Source organism: Dermacentor silvarum, chromosome 2 (genome assembly GCF_013339745.2).
Source record: "Dermacentor silvarum isolate Dsil-2018 chromosome 2, BIME_Dsil_1.4, whole genome shotgun sequence".
Taxonomy (NCBI): domain Eukaryota; kingdom Metazoa; phylum Arthropoda; class Arachnida; order Ixodida; family Ixodidae; genus Dermacentor; species Dermacentor silvarum.
In genome coordinates this window covers 71,775,912-71,781,329 of record NC_051155.1, presented here as the reverse complement: position 1 = coordinate 71,781,329, position 5,418 = coordinate 71,775,912, and the positions used below count along the sequence as shown (strand labels likewise).

The window sequence follows — 5,418 nt, the reverse complement described above, 5'->3', positions numbered from 1 at the left end:
GCCTCATCCATCCATCCATCCATCCGATGCCAGCGTCCCTTCGAATGCTGGCATCGAGGCGTCGTAGTGCTCAGACCACCGAAGCGTTCACTGTCGGTGCGCGTAGTGTCATAATGCAGTACTTCTCTTTTCTGCTCGTAGGCGGCGGCACCGCCCCGAGCAAGAGCGCGGGTACACGGAGGAGTGTTAGATATATAAGGCGCGTCTGTGTAGCTCTCTGCAAATGCGTTTGTGGTGCAATGGGTTAAACGCTCGGCGATCTATCGTCGCGGACCGAGAGGTCGTGGGTTCGATTTCCAAATTTTGCATGTTTGTGGAACTTTTTCTTCTGGTTTCTTTCTTTGTATAATGTTCTATGACGTATTTCCGTGACGGAAATACGTGAGTGAAGTCTTGGTGGACCCCGGCATAAAACACTTTCGTGTTAAAAAACTTCTGGAGTGGAGATGCCGCGCCGCGGCTGACGCCGGCGACCGCCATATTGCTCCGGGCAGAAAACGCAGCTGCGCCGCTTCGGCCCTTGCGGTACTTCGGCAGTTGCGGCATTTATGCACTCTGAGTGCTTACTTACGTTCTGCTGAGCGGAAGTTCTGCGTTTGTAATACCCGTGTCACACGGGCACCCACAAACTCCTTTAGGATAAGGGAGCGCGAAACTTCCTAATACCCCAGTCACACGGGCGTGCCAAAGGTCCTTTGAAGTTAAGGAGCATAGAGCTTTCAAAGGAACATTAGTTCAAGGGATATGTGTCAGTGCTACACGGTCTCCGTTTAAGCTTTTAACAGAAACCGCAACGTATCCTTAGCGCTGCCGTCGCCTCAAAAGTAATAAAAAATATGGGCCCGAATACGTCTTACAATAAATTTATTGAGTATTTTTTCTGCGATATTTACTTTTGTTTAATACATTGAAACATCAAAACAAAATGTACGCGTAGTTAGGTGGTTACTTTACCAAATACAGAGGTATTTATTGTAATGATGGCCACCATGTGCATCGCTTCGTACACCGCATGCTCGCGTCTATCATTCGTTGTTGCCCTTGCTTCAGCTTTGTTTGGTGTTCTCGCCTTGTTTGCTCAAAGCAAAGATTGTGAAAATGAGTGACGACGCTGAAGGTGTTACAAAATATGAAGTAGCGCTGGCAATGGCTGCAGTGTCATCGCTGGAACTAGACGTCGAGGCAGCAAGCAATAAGGTGCGCGATATACGGCGGCGTCTCATCGCAAACAATTGCCTGCTGACGGCCCTCGCTTCATCGCGGCGCGCAGTTCAGCGACGCCTCTGGGCCTATCGTCGCCATGAAGAATGGTTTGAGAGAACTCTACCGAATCTCGGCAGCCGGCACTTCAAACAGTCGTTCAGAGTATCGGAAACGACATTCAGATACTTAGTTGACGTCTGCAGGCCAGCAATGCAGCGGCAGACGACAAATATGCGCGAGTGCGTCGCTATTGAAAAACGTGTGGCCGTCAGCTTGTACAAGCTGTGCTCGTGCGCGGAGGACAGAGCAGTTGCGGACATCTTTGGCATAGGTCGTTCCACTGTGAACGTCATATACAGGGAATTTTGCGCCACAGTTGTTGCTACCCTCGAAAAGGAATGGGTAAAAATGCCTTCGCCGGACGAGATGCCAGCTCACGTAAAGGAATTTCAGGCAGCGTGTGACTTCCCGCAAGGCGTCGGGGCCCTGGACGGCTGCCACATACCAGTATCGCCGCCAAAGGAGCACGCCAGTGATTATTACAACTATAAAGGCTGGTAAGTATGTCGCTATGGGTCTTTTTGTTGTCATCGTTGGCGTGATGAATAATTATGGATGTAGTCGGTGAAAACGTTTCACCAAGCTGCAGGATTCACATTTAACATTGCCTCCGTTAGGTGTTTTCAAAGCAGTTGAAAAATAAATAGTAGGATTGCTGTGTTTCTTGACATTTGACTAGTCATTGTGCTCGTTCTTAGTGGTGCACTATGCTCTGTGTGATTGTAATTTATTGCTATTTATTATCTTGTTCTCTAACTTCATGGCTCTAATTTTGTTCATTGCAGGTACAGCATCATATTGCTTGCCCTGGTAGATCATAAGTACCTGTTCAGGTACGTAAATGTCGGATCACCAGGGCGCTGTCACGATGCATATGTGTACCGGCAGTCTGCATTGGCCGATATGGTTGAGGGACCATTGTTCCAAGCGCCAGCAGCAAGAATCAACGGAGTTGTTGTGCCACCATTGATCCTGTGCGACCAGGCATTTCCGCTTACTGCTAACCTAATGAAGCCCTTCAAGAGTTTCGGAGAGAACACTAGACACAGATCATACAATTACAATTTGTCAAGGTCCCGGAGGATTGAGAAAACGCCTTTGGGAGGCTTAAAGCTAGATTCCGGCTTGTGCTCAAAAAAATGGATGCAGACATTGGGAATGTCCCGATGATCATAAGGGCATGTTGTGTGCTGCACAATATATGTGAGCACTTTTCAGACGCTCTTCCACAGCAGTGGCTGCACGAGTCTGAGATCGAAAGCATGCTCTATGTGCAACCAGACCATTGTACAGATGTGCAAGTTGGAAGCGGACCAGATGTTAGAGGAGCCCTTGTAGAATATTATCGCCAGCGTGAATGTCACTGAAGTTTGTGATGTAGTGCCATACGCTGGTGAATGGCCACCTATCTACAAAGAAGCTGGACTTAAGTAGCATGGCAGTGTTCAGTTTACTGTGCTGCTCGTCATTGTCCACTTGTATGCATACATTTCCACCTTTTTTTTTCCTTTTTCACCTTTCTGTGAAATGCAAAACAGTTTTTAAGTTGAACTAGCTATGTTACTCAGTGACAGCGTGCTAGCAGGATCATCATGTTGCTTCACAAGTTATCTTTATGGCAGTAGCAACAAAAGAATGCATTTAAACAAAGTTGCCTGGATGGTTGTGTGCATGACAGTGATGTAAAATATCTTTACGGCAGTAGCAACAAAAGAACGCATTTTAAACACAAAGTTGCCTGCATGGTTGTGTGCATGACAGTGATGTAAAATAGTTGAAATTATTTTGCAGTCCATTGATATTTTTTTAGGCTAAGAATAGCTGTGGTCTATCCCACAATATTGGTGCTTATGTTTGCTTTTTTTTTTTTCTTCTACTGCTGAGTGACCTTCATGCCCCCTCGTTCATGTTTTATGGTACAACAGAGATTGTGAAGCAATCAACATATTGCAACAAGGGGTTGCTAAAGCGCTTCATTCATGTCTTGGTGTGACCACTTTATTTGCTTACAATAATGTCAAACGTTTTCTTACGTGCTTGAAGTGCAAAACGGTAAAACAGTTATTACTGAGGGCAAACAAAGGGTACAGTGATCACTTGCGCTGAGCAGCACGTGCAGGCACTGATCATATAATGCAATAACAGCGCAGCGCCATGTACACGGTCCAAAAGTGCAAACCAGCATTTATAGGCAGGCTGCACTGCAACCACAGAACAGTCTTTAGAGGACATGATGCAAGCTGTACTAGCACATGTAAACGTGGTGTGTAGCAGACATTGACAAAAGCACTAAGCGTGGTTTAGCTAGTGATCATTAGGTGGCAACTCCGCTCTAGTGCAGCCAGTAGTTCCGACAAATTTTTCCTTACCCCATTTATTCAATTGCCATTTTTGTTTAGTGAAGCAGCTGTTCCGTATTAAATGACAGGAGACTGGATTCATTGAAACCATGTTTTGTCACTTTTATACATGCGTGTTGTCAATTTGCACCAGCTGAAGCTGGCACTCCTGTATATTCACAATAGAAAACATCTATTAGGGAATGCTTACGCACTAGTAGAGAATTGTAGCGTCATGCACAGTGAATGAATTACATACTTTTATTTCGGGAAAATTGTTGAGGGTAGGAGCAGTTTCCCAGACATCTTCAGCACTTCATTTCCTTAGGGACTGTTTTTGTCCTGGCATTGAAGTTCTGTATCTGGTTATGGCGGTAACAGATGCGTCGCTGGGGTTCCTTAGCATCTTGTTTGTGATTCCGATCTTTCCTGGAACTGATGCGGTGCACAGCTGCATGGTTGCTCTGACCTCTGCTTCCTTGATGGGCCTGTCCATTGTGGTGTTAGCCTTCCCTTTGTAGGCTCCTAGCAGGATCTGTGGGGCAATGTATAGGTATCTATTTTTGATATCCTCGATCTCCTTATCAATGAGCAAGGGTTTGTGTAGGATTTTAGTTATACCTTGACTGCTTTCCCTTTTTGATTTTGTAGGATCGAGGAGTTGTCTTAGCATCGACCACGTGTCTTTCCTAGCTTGCCGTTCATGCTATCGCACGTCTGGCCCCATGGCTGTCTGGTAACGTATGTCACGTGCTCTTCCATTTTTTTGGAGAGTTTCGGTATTCTTAGTCGGAGTTTCTGATTGTTCCACCTCTTTGTGAGGCTGTTGTAGGCCTCCCAGATATACAGGAGTCCACTCTCCACTATGCCAGTTTCTTCTACGGTGGGAATTTCCGCAGTGACAGATTCTAGGTGCCTCGAATTTCTCTGTCCATGAGACTGTCATTGATTGTTGTCGGGGCACTGTCATTTATGATGTGCCTAAATTTGTCCCAGTTGGCTGTCAAACAACCTGCAGCTGATAGTTGCGAGCCTGTAAGCTGAGCTGTATTACACTTTCAGCCTTCACTAGGCGCAAGGAGTAAACGACTAATAGGTGGCAACAAAAGCAGGAAAAAGACCTGCCGTCAATCTTTATTAAAATATCGACTCATCAGGTCAACAAGCTTTTCTTGGGCATTTATTTGCCACTCTTTCAGCACCAGCTCTTTCTTTGCAGCATTTTCGAATGTCTGCCGAAGCAGCTGTTGCTCATTGAGCAATTCCCGTTGGAACTCCCCTGTAGAAGGTAGCTTCCTCTTTCGAGGACGACGCTGGTTCTCATTTTGTGTGAGCCGACTCTCCTGCGATGGCCCCTCATCTTCCGGTCCCGATGTGGGTACTGCTTCCGAGGCTGGTGGCTCCAGCTGCCATTGATCTTGGCTGTGCTGTGGCGACTGGTAGCCATTTTTCATGCTACAGATTCTAGGTGCCATGAGTTTCTCTGTCCATGAGACTGTCATTGATTGTTGTCGGGGCACTGTCATTTATGATGTGCCTAAATTTGTCCCAGTTGGCGGTCAAACAACCTGCAGCTGATAGTTGCGAGCCTGTAAGCTGAGCTGTATTACACTTTCAGCCTTCACTAGGCGCAAGGAGTAAACGACTAATAGGTGGCAACAAAAGCAGGAAAAAGACCTGCCGTCAATCTTTATTAAAATATCGACTCATCAGGTCAACAAGCTTTTCTTGGGCATTTATTTGCCGCTCTTTCAGCACCCGCTCTTCCTTTGCAGCATTTTCGAATGTCTGCCGAAGCAGGCGTTGCTCACTGAGC

At 46.3% G+C, this 5,418-nt stretch overlaps 1 non-coding gene across 1 annotated transcript; it reads left to right on the top strand.

Annotated features, from left to right (window-relative positions):
* The first annotated feature begins 662 nt into the window (after positions 1-662).
* On the top strand, positions 663-5,044 carry LOC119440159 (uncharacterized). Its single transcript, XR_007465524.1, has 2 exons — positions 663-1,760; positions 2,049-5,044. It is a non-coding gene; the product is annotated as an uncharacterized LOC119440159 (transcript).
* The last annotated feature ends 374 nt before the right edge of the window (positions 5,045-5,418 follow it).